The following is a 15,823-nucleotide window of genomic DNA, read 5'->3' on the forward strand; positions in this document are numbered from 1 at the left end:
ATTGTGCAATCTGCGCGCGCTGAGCCGAGCAGCCTGCCTCCGTTCCCTCCGAGGCCGCTCCGAAATCGGAGCGGCCTCAGAGGGAACGTTTTTCTGCCCCCTCTACCTTCCCCTCCCTTCCCCTACCTAACCCACCCACCAGCCCTAACTAAATCTCCCCCCCTACCTTTGTTAAGAAAGTTACGCCTGCCCGAGGGCTGCCAGCGTGCCAATCCCTGGCCCGGGGGCTGATTCGGAGGCCTTTGCCATGCCCTTGGAATGCCCACGGGCCGGCACCACGCCCACAGCCCCACCCCCGGAACACCCCCGAATGCCACACCTCCCCCGACACGCTCCTGACACGCCTGCAGACAAAGCCCCGAGACTTACGCGTGCTCAAGCGGTGTGTAAATCCGGCTGGATTTACGCGCCCAGGGCTTTTAAAATCTGCCCCTTATTTTTATTAATTGCTTATTGTTATTTATTTATGAATGAACATGTGATATTCTGTGTTTTCCCAAAGCTGGCCTCAAGGTAGATTACAATAAATGAAAATGAGCAGAAGCATTAAAATAGCTTAGAATTGAATCATAATTTGTAATTAACATAGCATTTCGGATCCAGCATAGGAAAATCCCATTTGTGAATAGTTTCATTTGCGTCCTTCTTGTGTTTAACAGAGTCCCTCATTGGGAGTTCAGGAAACTGGGCTGAAAAGCCAGGCCTTAGATGTTTTTTTCCTGAACTTAAGGTACAATGGCTCCAGGCGCAGGATTTGTGGTACTTTGTCCAAATTTTTCCTAGTAACAGCTGAAAGCTCAGTCTTGTGCAGGACCGTCTAGCGGCGATCAGGGAAGGAGAGGAGAGGAGCGGAGCCATTTTAGCAGACCGGAGTTCCTTTGTTGATGCATTGTGCAGTTCACTCCCTTTTAATTTCCTTTTTCTTTGGCAACTAAACATGAAATTTTAACTATTCCAAAACAAAAGCTGGTTATTTTCAGCTTCATCGTATTTTGGATAGAGTATGGACAGGCTCATATTTTGCATCAATTTCTTTTGATGCACATTGACAAGCAATGCATTGAATTTACTTTGTATATTTGCTCACGATCACGACTATAATGTCTGGTTTCTCTAGATAGGTTCAGCAGCCTACAAGAACTATTCAATAACTCAGTAATTCAAAACTCTGGGCTTTTGGCTATCCGATGGAGATATTCTTCACCTAGTAACTCTTACTGTACTAAAAATGGTGTTGTCCACACAGGTGTTTTATTTTTTTCTTAAGGACTCTCTTTATTTCAAGGTAGAAGTAATAAATGATTATGGAAGACACGGTCTATGTGCTAGGCCTTTACTCAAAGCCAATTCCGATAAATGATATTCTTATTTCTCTTATCTTGCTCTTCTGCTTTAGAGGGGAGACTGTCCATACATTTAAGTGTAATGCCAGACAACAGTGATTATTCAATAAAATGTTCTTCTTTTCTTTAACTTTTCTAACAAACAAGGACATCACTTTAACATTTGAGAATGCCCTGACTTAGAAGCTTGGCTACAGTGTCATTCTGTGTATGCTTCTAAAATCCATTTGCACACAGTTCCTATGCTACTGAATTCAGGATGCTGATAAATGGATTCACGCTGGTCTGGCAGGCAGGAACCTCCAGACTTTGTTGGACAGAATCACTACTTTCCCCTTTTTGTGTCTTAATGAGAAAAATATTTCACAATTTAATAAAGCTGGCCATCTTCCTCTTAACCCTGTTTTTCTGTCTCATTTGTGTATTAGAGATGAACAGAAAACTCTTAGAAAACCAACCTATCATTTGGATATGGTTAGGCTATATGTGAACCCATACCCAAATGCGCACACAAAAAAAGTATTCTTCAGATGTGGGCGAATACCATGCTGGAGTGGGCAGACATCCGCTGGTAACAAGGCAGCCATGCACCTGGTGTAACGGGACCAGCTGGGATATACCACCCATCATCATATACATTTCTCCAGCGCTGGCACCCAGTGATGACACAGTTGCTGGCATGCCTTGTGATTGGTCATCACAGGGCAAATTGACATCACTGAAGAGCTCAGACGGATTGGCTTACACATTGCAATGACTGAGAGGGTAGTACAGTATGAGAGGGGACTGAGGGCTTAAGCAAAAAGGTGTGCCTAGAGTTGCAATCTTGGCCTTGTTGCAGGAGATCCAATGGTACCCAGAGACTGAGCCAAGAAGACACATGGAGGGTCCTTTCTCTGAAAATAAGAGGGGAGGTCTTGCTATATGTGGCAGCCTTACTGGTCTGGCCACCTTCTGCACATCTCAGCTTCAAGAGGGCCCCACAGACCAGAGGCATCCTTTGAAGACCAACATGTAGGGGCCTGATGGCACCTTCCATGGGATAGAAACAATATAGCGCATAGGTAGGTTACAGCACGCAAATTAGCTTCCCTTGCTAGTTATCTAATAAAAGTCTGCAGCCATTGATATCCAATATGTTATTGTCTATTTCAATTTGTTTTGTGTCTCAGTACAAAGAGAAAGTAGCACTGCTTGGTGTGTCGCAGCTGCCCCAATTACATATTGTCTTAGCTATAAATATTTGACAAGTAGTACTACTTGTAGAAAAAGCTAGGTGTGTGCAGCCAAAAAAATGTCATTTCTGTTTGTTTATTAATTTCGGGGACTGATTTTTTTCTGGTTTATTTTTTTTTTTTTTTGGTTCATTTTCTGAAAAGAAGAAAAACAAATACTTACCCTGCCTGAAACAAAAGAAAACAAAACAAGATTCCCCGGCCCTCACTAATCCATTCTTATGGGGCAGCCCTCCTGGTTGGCGCTGAAGTGAAATCACACTGCTCAGGAGGGCCAGCGTTGCCATTGTGAAAGAGCACCAGATAGGACTCCTGCCCTTTTGAACCACCAGACCACCAGGGAATGGGTGGGGACACTCGGCCCCACTAAGAGGTGAGGGGCCTCAGAGGGGCCTGGCTAGGCCCCAGTTAGGCCGAGCTAGGGGCAGTGGTATGTACAGGCCTGAACCTATTTTGCAGGAAAGAGGAGGGATTGGTCTAAGGGGGTCCCGGTTTGGTCAGGCCTGGGCCTTGGGGCTTCTGATGGGGTGGAAGGGTGGGGCTCAGAGGACTTCCACGAGGCCTTTTTTAATTTCCACCTCCCAGAACATGAAATGGAAACATCTGACAATTTGTGGCTATTTATGCAAGAAGCCATTTTCTTTTTGTTCTATTTAGAATGAACCGAGAATGGCCTGATTTGTCCCATTTCACCCATTTGTGTAAAAAGAATGCACATCCCTGCAACATAACCCTAACCCTGACCCACCAGATTGGGCTCTGTAACCCAGTCCTTTCCGCATCCTCCTGATTTAAGGAACAGGACTTAAATCCAAGGACTAGATTATGACAATCATCTTAATATATCTTATTAAACCATATATTGATATCTAAAAGTGTTAAGTTGCTAATAAAAATTACTTTGTCTTTCCTTTGGGTGAAGTCTCTAGACAATTTTTATTCTAAGGGGAGCAATAATCAAACTGCCCGGATTGATGTAACGATTGTGGGTAGTATTTACCCTTGGGGTTTGCATGAATAGGAAAATTATGTGAGTAGATTTGTTTTGATTTTTGCTATAGGAAAAAGTATCTAAGAGATTTGCTCCTGCCATTTCTGTTGTTACTTTTTCTGGTCAAAATAAACATGCATAGTTTTGAAAATCTAAATCTACGTTCACAATTTCCTTGCCTGACTTAACTCTGCCCTGGGGAATGTCTCTAAACCAATGGATCTCAACCTTTTTTCCATCATGGCACTCCTGACAGATGATTCTCACGTGCTTTAAATATTGCACACTAGAATCAGCCGAACCAAAAAGAAATACATAATATTTGTTTAAAAATAACACAAGAGCAAGATAGCATACTGTTAATAGAATTATTTACTGTTTTATTGCACACACTATAACTGATTCGTAAGCAACTACTTTTATACAAATACTTGAAGTTGATCTCATTCTATGTTCATAGTCTGAGTGGAAGTGAGAGATCCCACAATAATCCCACTGAATATACACTCAAGATCCCCAATAGTAAGTGCAGTCCTCAGAAACTGGCTAATTTTAAATGGAATGCATGTGCGCCCATAAATGCTCATATTGGCACGTGAGCAGAAATACAATTCATTTTGTATTGTGTGCGTAAGTACACACGTGTCATTTAAAATATTCCTGCCGTGCGTATGTGTGCAGCCTACACTAAATATCTCCCACTGTAAGAGGGGCACTTTCAACTCAGGGTGGGTTTTGGGGCGGCGGTGTTACAAAGGTCTACAGACTCTTGCACCCTAGGCAGACCAATGCCCCTCTTACAGTCTCTCTCTCTCTCTCTCTCTCTCCTCATCAGGACCAGCAGTAAAGTTACACAGGTAACATGCCAATGCACACCATGAACAGCCTTTGCAAAATTCAGGCTTAACGTGTGTAAGCCTTGGCCCTGCCTTGGAATGCCCATTCCCCACCCCTTTTCTGCCTCCTTATTCTTGACATACACGCAGGTATGTACACGTACCTCTCGGTTTCTTAAAATGCGTGCAGCCCACAAATGCGCACGTGTAACCATTTTTGCACAAGCAACACTTTTAAAACTACCTTAGATAATCCAGTGGTGGTGAAATTAAAAAAAAAACCAAAAAAAAACGACCTTAACATGAGCTGCCTTAATTCTAAGACTTGAACACATGAACCACAAATTTAAGTATTTAAGTATTACCACTTCCCCATATACACATGTACACACTCTCTCACACAAATTTTAATGATGGGTTACTAATCCTTGCTGTCTCATTCTCCTGCTTGTTCTCCATCTCAATCCCCCACCAGTGCTCAAACCCTCTGCTTACTGGCATTTAAACTTCAGAGTCCCCCTTTCTTGCTATCCTCTTCTTCTTTTCCCTGTGACCCTCCATCTCCAATCCCCCACTTCCCCCTGTGGTCTTTGAATCCCCCAAACTGCTTCCCTGGTGTTTCTCAAGCCTTTGGTGGTCGCCAAGTTCCACCCCTGCAATAGAGAGGATGAGGCCAGCTTTACTTGCCCTCTCCATTATCTCTCCTCCTCCACAACAGAAACAGTGGCTGATGAAGCTCTCAATCCTAACTGGCTTTTCAGGACTGAAATTAGCTTGCTCTTCTCTGCTTTGCAGGTCAATAGGGGTATTGTCCTACACTGCCAATTCTTGTCTGCCTCCTGGGAGGAAAGGGTAGACAAATGGACACTCACCTCCAGCTTACTCTGCTTCACTTTCTTGCAGCCTTGCAGAGAAAGATATAATTGGCAGCACTGTGGGGAATGAGAGAATAGGAACCATCACTTTCAGGCCTGAAGGGGCAAAAGAGGATCGGTATCTCTATGGGGACCCAGCTGGGGAAGATAGAGTTGGTGTCCCATGAGCTCAGAAAAGGAGGAATCAATCATGCCGCATGCCCATCATCAAGGCAAGAGAACAAGCAGAAGTCAACAGTGTCCATCATCATTGATAGGCTAGTGGTGCATCTCCCTCGCTCATCAAAGGAATGCATGGGAAGATTCCTCTTCAGTTAACTCTAGGGTGTGGAAGCCGGCAGTGAAATGTATATACTGTTTCTAAACTTTTCATAAAGAAAATGATATAGGCTTATGGTATTTTGACCAGGACTCTGGAAAGGGTCTTCAAGAATCTATTTTTCATAATTCTGGAAGCCATACTACTCACATTTCTCATGATCCCCAGATCCTCACAGATTACATGATGTTTCTTTTCTATCCTGTCTTGGGATGGTGAAAACAGATTTTATGAAATACTCAAGTCATCTGGGTTCTAAAATTTCAACTGATTCATATTTTTATTGGTTATATTGGATTCAGCTTACACCTTTCCATTAGTAGCAGTTCAAGGCAAGCTATATTACAAGTACATTAGATATTTCCCTGCCCCAGTATAATTACAACAAAAGGGCCCATTTCATATATTCTTCACTGTCCTGAGTTTTCCAGCTCTTACAGTTTCTAAGGAATATGTGAAGCACTGGCTTCTTCATCTTCTGCTTCAATTATGGCCACCTCATCAAACTCTTCCATGGATTCCTGGCACACAGGTCAGGATATCCAGCCATAGCGTTTCCCATCTTTGATGAACTTTGATGGGCTAGGCTTCTGCTAAGCGATCTATTTTATCCAGCACACTATCCAATGATAAGATAGTATGCCTATTTTATCCATCACACTATCTTATCATTGGACAGAGTGCTGGGTAAAATAGGTATCAGTGCTTCTTTAAATTAGTCAAAATGTACCCTGCCTGAGAGGTTGTCTTGCAGAAGCATTTTTTGTAGTCTTGGAGGCCACGTCTTCCAGCTGAAGCATGAGGCAGACCTATCAGGTTCTGCTGATCAGTGATCCAATGTCTGTGAAAAAATTCCTGAAATAAGCTTCATACTGGTCCTGCCCATTTTCATTGATCCCATAGGCCACTGCCTTATTCCGCTATCTAGCTCAAAACGTAATGGATGTACTGCTCACATACCCAGTCACTGCTAACAAAGACATTCCAGTCCTGCTGTAGTGAAGTGCATGGCAGGGGAGAAAGAGAATAGTGGCTGGGGAAAGCTTCAGTTTAGGTCTCCAATACGTGAAGCATTGCTCTCTCCCCAAGGCAGGAAGAGGCAGCAGTTTCATCTCCCCCATCCTATCTTCCATGGTTATCTTGTAACACATCATACTTTCTGCCCTTCCCCAGGGCCAGTCCCAAGGGTATTAGGTACCTTGAGCTTTCCCCCTTCCCAGTCTCGCCCTCCCCATCTACAAATTAAAAATTCAAATTAAAAAAGGACAATCTGAGGTAATGATATCACTTCCAACAAGTATACTATATTTACTTGCACTTCTGGGGTTACAACCAGAAGACCCTGCAAAAAAAAAAAAAAGTAAAAACACCCCAAAAACTTGTAACCCATATGTAGCTCCCAGGCATACATTGTGAATATTGTATTGTTACTTGCTGAGATTTGTGGATAAGTGGGCTGCAAATTTTTTTAAATAAATAAACATGGTATTAGGCCTAGAGTAATGCATGTTGGCTGTAGGCTTGGCCCTCAGAAAGTCATGAGCAAACTGAATTACAATTAAAATATAGTAAAGTCCCATACCTAAAACTTCACTAACTACAGTACTCAAACCTTATCACCCCTACCTATGAAAGGCAACACCTGCTATTAATCAAGTTGACTTAGAAAATAGCCACTGCTATTACTAGCATCAGTAGCTTGGAATAGACTTAGTTTTTGTTTACTTGCCAGGTGCTTATAGCCTGGATTAGCCATTGTTGGAAACAGGATGCGGGACCCTTGGTCTGACCCAGTATGGCATGTTCTTATGTAAATCATTCATAAGATTGCCATTCTGAGTCAGACCAAAGATCCATCAAGCCCAATATCCTGTTCTAAGACTGGCCAATCCAAGTCACAAGTACCTGACAGGATCCCCAATGTCAGTATATTCCATGCTGCTTATCCCAGGGATAAGCAGTGGATTTCTGCAACTCTACTTTAATAATAGTTTATGAACTTTTCCTCCAGGAACTTGTCCAGACCTTTTTTAAAGGCAACCACAATAACATCTTTCACCACATCCTCTGGCAGTGAATTCCAGAGATTAATTATGCATTAAATAAAATAATATATTCTTTTATTAGTTTTAAATGTACAACTTAATACCTTCATTATGTGGCCGCTAGTCTTTGTACTTTTTGAACATAAGAACATAAGAAATTGCCATGCTGGGTCAGACCAAGGGTCCATCAAGCACAGCATCCTGTTTCCAACAGATGCCAAACCAGGCCACAAGAACCTGGCAATTACCCAAACACTAAGAAGATCCCATGCCACTGATGCAATTAACATAAGTGTCTATTCCCTAAGTATATTTGATTAATAGCCGTTAATGGACTTCTCCTCCAAGAACTTATCCAAACCTTTTTTGAACCCAGCAACTCTAACTGCACTAACCAAATCCTCTGGCAACAAATTCCAGAGCTTTATTGTGCGTTGAGTGAAAAAGAATTTTCTCCGATTAGTCTTAAATGTGCTACTTGCTAACTTCATGGAATGCCCCCTAGTCCTTCGATTATTCGAAAGTGTAAATAACCGATTCACATCTACTCGTTCAAGACCTCTCATGATCTTAAAGACCTTTATCATATCCCCCCTCAGCAGTCTCTTCTTCAAGCTGAACAGCCCTAACCTCTTCAGCCTTTCCTCATAGGGGAGTTGTTCCATCCCCTTTATCATTTTGGTTGCCCTTCTCTGTACCTTCTCCATTGCAACTATATCTTTTTTGAGATGTGGCGACCAGAATTGTACACAGTATTCTAGGTGCAATCTCACCATGGAGCAAGACTTCCCTTGGGTAAATCCATGTTGGCTGTGTTCCATTAAACCATGTCTTTCTATATGCTCTCTGATTTTAATCTTGAGAATAGTTTCCACTATTTTTCCCGGCACTGAAGTCAGGCTCACTGGTCTATAGTTGCCCGGATCGCCCCTGGAGCCATTTTTAAATATTGGGGTTACATTGGCCACCCTCCAGTCTTCAGGTACAATGGATGATTTTAATGATAGGTTACAAATTTTAACTAATAGATCAGAAATTTCATTTTTTAAGTTCCTTCAGTACCCTAGGATGCATACCATCCGGTCCAGGTGATTTGCTACTCTTTAGTTTGTCAATCTGGTCTATTACATCTTCCAGGTTCACAGTGATTTCATTCAGTTCATCTGACTCATCACCCCTGAAAACCATTTCCGGAACTGGTATCTCCCCAACATCCTCATTAGTAAACACGGAAGCAAAGAATTCATTTAGTCTTTCTGCAATGGCCTTATCTTCCCTAAGAGCCCCTTTAACCCCTCTGTCATCTAATGGTCCAACTGACTCCCTCACAGGTTTCTTGCTTCGGATATATTTTAAAAAGTTTTTATTATGAGTTTTTGCCTCTATGGCCAACTTCAATTTGTTGCGACCATCGCTGCCTAACATCTCCACTATGCACACCTTACATCTTTGGCGAGTCTCTCTTTGCCTGTTGGAAGTTTGGCTGCCGCGGCATCATCATGCCGTTCTCCTCCGGTGTCCCTGGACCGGCTAGACGCTGCACTCTGCCATGTTTCCCAGAAGCCTAAGGGTGCGCGCGTGGTGCGGCCCCGACTCAAGTACCAGCAGTGATGCGAACCTCAGGGGCGTCCCCCTGAGGTGATGTCATCCTCACCGGATATTTAAGGTCTCTGAAATCGCTAATGATTCGAGTTAGCAAGGGCTTTTCTCCAGGTATCGGCGGATTGGATTCGCTCTCCGCATACTTTGCTACTCTGCCTCCTCAGACTTACCAGGAGTACCCTCTCCTCAGGGCCTCGCTTTCTCTTTTGCTTTTCAGATCACAGTCTGGAACCGGTTCTTGCTCCTCGAGGGCCCACGTTCCCTGACTTGCTACTGAATACCACTTCTGCCAGGAAGTCATCGCTGCCTACAACACCAGTGAGTTACCATCTCTTTCTCAGAGCGTTCCCTGGAACCAGGTACTCGCTCCTTGAGGGCCTACTTCATTCCAGCTCCTGGGCTTCTAAGAGACTAGTGTGTGTTACCATCAAGGTTCTGTTCCTGACCTCTGCATACCCTGCCTACTCACTATATTCAGTTTCTCTACAGCTCAGTTATCCAGGATCGCTGTTCCTGTATCTGAGGGACTACAGCCCAGCCGGGCGCTTCCAGCTCACTACTGCCACCTCTGGTGGTTCCATATACTGTTTAATAAAAGAACTAGTGTGTGTCTGTCTCCATACTCTGAGCCTGACCGGTGGTCCCTCTCGGGATCTTCCCCCGGGGGCGTGGTCATCTGCTACTGGCCCAAGGATCCACCCACAACTACCACGAACACTAACATAATTCAAATTGTATCTTCGCCTGTCTTATCAATGTTTTACACTTAACTTGACAATGCTTATGTTCTACTCCACTCATTTTATACACCTCTATCATATCTCTCTTCAGCTATCTCTTTTCTAAGCTGAAGAGTCGTAACCTCTATAGCATTTCCTCATAGTGGAATCATTCCATCCCCTTTAATCATTTTGGTCACCCTTCTCTGTACCTTTTCTAATTGTGCTATATCTTTTTTCAGATGTAGTCACTAGAACTGCACACAATACTCAAGAGGAGGTCGAACCATGGAGGGATACAGAGGCATTATGATATTCTGTTTTATTCTCCATTCCTTTCCTAGTAAAGCTTAGCATTCTGTTTGCTTTCTTGGCTGCTGCTGCATAATCAGGCCAATTCAGTAAAGTGCGCGGGAGAGCCGACGCGCCAAGGTGAGCGCCTGCTCTCCCAATGCGCGCCCAGGCCCCTCTCCTGGACGCGCAATTCTGTATTTAAATTAGGGCCCACGCTAATAAGGAGGCGCTAGGGACACTAGCAGTCCCTAGCGCCTCCTTATTGGTGGAAGCGGTGGCTGTCAGTGGGTTGAACAGCCGACGCTTAATTTTACCGTTGTCGGTTATCAAACCCACTGACAGCCACGGGTTCGAAACATGGACGCTGGCAAAATTGAGCGTCCGTTTTCCAACCCGGATTTTTTTTTTTGGAGAATTTTTTATTTTCTTTTATTTTTGGGGCCTCCAACTTAATATCGCTATGATATTAGGTCGGAGGGTGTACAGAAAAGCAGTTTTTTCTGCTTTTCTGTACGCTTGCCCGGTGCCGGCCGAAATTAACTCCTGCCTTTGCAGGAGTTAATTTCTGAGAGTAAAATGTGTGGCTTGGCTGCATATTTTACTTTCTGTATCGAGCGTGACTAACTAATAGGCTCATCAACATGCATTTGCATGTGATGCGCACTATTAGTTTTGGGGGGTTTGGTCGCACATTTTCCACCCGCTATTACCCCTTACTGTGTAAAGGGTAATAATAGCACATCAAAAATGCGCATCCAAACAGGGGCTAACAGTGCGCTCGGCCTGAGCACACCGTTCTGTATTGGCCTAAATGAGCAGAAGATTTCAAAATGTTATCAGTGATGACACCTAGATCCTTTTCCTGACTAGTGACTCCTAATGTGGAACCTTGCATTATTGATCTATAATTTGGGTTGCTCTTCCCTAAGTTCATCACTTTATACTTCTCCACATTAAATTTAATTTGCCAATTGCATGCCCAGTCTCCCAGTTTTGCAAGGCCCTCTTGCAATTTCTCACAATCCTCTTGTAATTTAACAACTTTGAACAATTTTGTGTCATTGGCAAATTTGATCACCTCAGCATTCATTGTTCTTAAAACCAGGTCATTTATAGATGTGTTAAAAGTCTTTGGTCCTAGAACAGATCCCTAGAGTACTCCACTATTTACCTTTCCCAATTGAGAAATTTACCATTTAGACCTAGTTCTGTTTTTTTAACCATTTCCCGATCCACAACAGGACACTGTTCCCTATTCTATGACTTTTTAATTTCCTAAGAAGTCTTTCATGAGAGATGTTGTCAAATGCTTTCTGGAAATCTGGATACACTATATCAAGTGGCTTACCTTTATCCACATTTATTTATTTACAGCCTCAAAAAATTGTAGCAAATTGGTGAGGCAAAACTTCCCTTGGCTGAATCCTTGCTGGCGTTGTCCCATTAAAATATGCCCATCTGTATGTTCAGTAATTTTGTTCATTATAGTAGTTTTTACCATTTTGCCTTGCACAGACAGACTAACTGGTCTGTAGTTTCCCAGATCACCCCTGGATCCTTTTTTAAAATTGGCGTTACATTGGCAATTCTCCAATCTTCAGGTACCATAGACAATGATAGCTTACAAAGTACCAAAAGAAGTTCCAAAATTTCACTTTTCAGTTCTTTCAGTTCTCTGGGATGTATACCATCTGGTCCAGGTGATATGCTACACTTTAATTTGTCAGTTTGTCTTAGTAGATCTTCCAGGTTCACTGAGATTTAAGGTCCTCTGAATCAGGTCCTAAAACAACAATATACCTCCTGTTAGGAAAACAAACAGATAAGCTGCTATAGACCCCAACACAGAAACTACACGCTAGCAGAAGGCCTTGCCTATGGCCCATAGGGCCATGTAAAACACAGACACACCCTTAACAAATACAGAATTAAGAGTTCCATATTCAGAAGCATTTAGGAAGATAACTCGCAAGTTATCCGGCTAAATGCCAATTTTTGAATATTTGGGCACATCCAGTTAAACTTTAGCCGGATATCTCATTATGCAGCTAAAATTTAGCCGGATAACATAGGGGCATTCCGGAGGCATTTCTGGGAGAGCTAGGTTAGCTGGATAAGTTATCCTCCTAACTCTGATCTCATCTTGAATAATGTGTGCAGTTCAGATCACCACATCTGAAAAAAGATATAGCACGATTGCTAAAAAGTACAGAGAAGGGTGACCAAAATGATAAAGGAAAGGGAATGATTCCACTATCAAGAAAGTTATACACGCTCGCTCACATCCTGAATCATACACACACACAGGAAAATTGGTTCTTACCTGCTAATTTTCATTCCTGTAGTACCACGGATCAGTCCAGACTCCTGGATTTTGACTCCCCTCCAGCAGATGGAGACAGAGAAATTTTAACAGATTCTGCCTTGTACCCTGAGGTGCCACCTAGAGTCTGTCAGTATTACACTGTAGCCAAGCAGAAAGGTTAAACCACAACTTCCACTATAACCAAACTTTCCACCCTAAGAGTAGAGGGAATGAAAAACTCCTAACATAATGAATGAAAGCATGCCCATACTCTTAACCCGCAAAGGGGGGCATACCTATAAGAACATCTGACATATCTTCAGACTATGAAAATAAACAACTGGTCAAGCGAACTCTCCATTTCCCTATGGGCGGGACTCTGGACTGATCCGTGGTACTACAGGAATGAAAATTAGCAGGTAAGAACCAATTTTCCTTTCCCTGTACGTACCCGGATCAGTCCAAACTCCTGGGATATACCAAAGCTTCCCTAACCAGGGTGGGACTGAGAGAGTCCCGCTTGGAGTACACTAGCCCTGAAGGAACCGGGCTCTGGTGCCCTGACATCTAGGCAGTAATGCCTGGCAAAAGTATGCATAGATTTTCACGTAGCCACCCGGCAAATTTCCTGTGGCGACACCGGTTGGCATTCTGCCCACGAGGCTGCCTGCGACCGAGTAGAATGAGCCCGAAGGCCAACCGAGATCGTGTGGCCCTGAACAAGGTATGCAGAAACAATAGCTTACTTCAGCCAACATGCAATTGTTACGACTGTCGCTGCCCGACGTCTCCACTCCGCCCTCCTTACCACTCTAGCAATTCCTCCCGCAGTTGACGGACGTCTGGCTGCTGTGGCGTTTGCCTGCCATCCTCTCTGGCATCCCCGGTCCGGCTTGGGCACTGCCTCCCGCCATGCTGTCCAGGTACCTTAGGGTGTGCGTGGCGCGTGGCCCTGCTTCAAATACTTTCTTTGGCGTGAACCTCAGGGGCGTCCCCCTGTGATGACGTCACGCATCCCGTATACAAAAAGCCTACACTACTGCTAGCTAATTGAGTTAGCAACAGGTATTCGTACAGGAACTCCTTATGGATGGGATTCGCTCTCTGTACCTAGCTGCTCTGCCTCTCCATTATTGGACTTACTCTATTTGGGTACTCGCTCGAGGGCCCATGTTCCCGGACTCGCTGCCTGGACTTCACTTCTGCCTGGAAGATACCGCGGCCTACACTATCAGTGAGTTACTATCTACGTCTTTCAGAGCTGATCCCTGGAACCAGGTACTCGCTCCTCGAGGGCCTGCCTCTATTCCAGCTCCTGTGATTCCTACCGAGAGAAACCACTGTGTGAGTACTTAACCAACAAGGCTCTATTCCAGAACCCTGCATATACTTCATTATACTCACTATCTCAGTTTCTCTTCACTACAGCACAGCCATTGTGGGATAACTGTTCCAGAGCCCTGAGGGACTACAAGCCCAAGTGGGCTTCATCTCTGCTCACTACTGCCACCTCTGGTGGCTCCTCAATACTGTTAATAAAAGATCTATCTGTGTTGTGTGTCCTAAGCTGAATCTGACCTGTGGCCCCTCACAGGACTCCCCCCCCCACCCATGGGCGGTCAGCAGCCACAGTGTCCAAGGGTCCACCCAAAACCTTACAAACAATAACAGCAATAGTGGCTCTTGAAGCTTTATGACCCCTCCTGGGACCACTCCACAGGACAAACAAATGATCTGAGAGACGGAAATTGTTCGTGACCTCCAAGTAACGCAACAACCCCCATTTCATATCCAACTTCTTTAAATCCCTAGACTCTTCAATACTGAGGGCTTTCTTTCGAAATCAATCTCAAAAGTTTTATGGATATGAGTTAAAAATATTTCCTGATCTAACAAAAATTACTCAAATAAAGAGAAAGAGATTTCTAATTATGAGAGAAGAAGTCCAAGCGAGAGGAGCCAAATTTATTCTTCGGTTTCCCTGCTATTGTATCCTCTTATATCAAAATTCCAGATATATCTTTAGAGAACCGGAACATCTACGAGTATATCTTGACTCCCACTCCAATTAGTCCTTGAGGGGGGTGCTATTAATTGTGATTAACACTGGTTAAATTCCAAAGCTTTCATGTATATTTCAAATATTGTGTTTGATTTGTTCCTCTAATTACTGCTAAATGTACATATTGCCCTCAAATTGCCTATAATGTTTGAACAGTATAGCTGGAAATATTTTGTTTTATTGATTGTTTCTTCTAGGGTGTTTATACAACATGTAAACCAGTTCTATGCTGTTACTTTTTCCAATTTATGTTCTGTAAATTTATGGAAAATCAATAAATAAATAATTAAAAAAAAAAACAAAACCCTAGACTCTTTCATAGAAGAATCTAGGTCCGCAAAGGAAGGGAGCTCCACTGACTGATTCAAATGAAAAGAGGACACCACTTTCAGGAGAAAAGAGGGAACAGTCCGCAAGGAGACCCCGGCCTCAGAAATCCGTAAGAAGGGCTCCCTGCAAGATAAGGCCTGAAGCTCTGAAACATGTCTCGCGGAGGAGATAGCCACGAGGAAAATGACCTTCAACGTCAGATCCTTCAGGGTAGCTCGCTTCAACGGCTCGAAAGGAGCATTTTAAAGGGCATGGAGCACTAGATTCAGCTCCATGAGGGATAGGGGTTCCGAACCGGAGGACATAGGTGCTTAGCCCCATGCAGGAAATGAATCACATCTGGATGGGATGCTAGGGCAACACCCTGCACCTTCCCCTGAAAACAACCAAGGGCTGCTACCTGAACTCGTAGGGAATTAAATGCCAATCCCTTAGCTAGACCTGCCTGCAAAAAGGCCAGAACATCTGCAATCAAGGCCTTGGATGGCTCCACCTCGTGGTCCAGACACCAGGTCTCAAAAACATCCCAAACTCTAACATACGCCATGGAAGTAGAAGTCTTACTGGAATGTAGGAGCATGGCAATCACCGCATCTGAGTAACCCTTGCTCCTTAATCTCTGCCTTTCAAAAGCTAGACAAAAGTGATCTGCCTCTGCTAATCAAACGGGGCCTTGGTGTAGGAGATTTGGAGATGGACGAAGCCTCAGCGGGCCTTCCACTGCTAGATTCACAAGATCCGCAAACCATGGGCACCTCGGCCACTCCTGAGCCACGAGTATCACCTCGCCCGGATGAGCTTCAATGCGACGCAGAATCTTGCCGACCAACAACCACGGTGGAAAGACGTACAGCAAAATGTCCTTTG

Source organism: Rhinatrema bivittatum, chromosome 11 (genome assembly GCF_901001135.1).
Source record: "Rhinatrema bivittatum chromosome 11, aRhiBiv1.1, whole genome shotgun sequence".
Lineage (NCBI taxonomy): Eukaryota > Metazoa > Chordata > Amphibia > Gymnophiona > Rhinatrematidae > Rhinatrema > Rhinatrema bivittatum.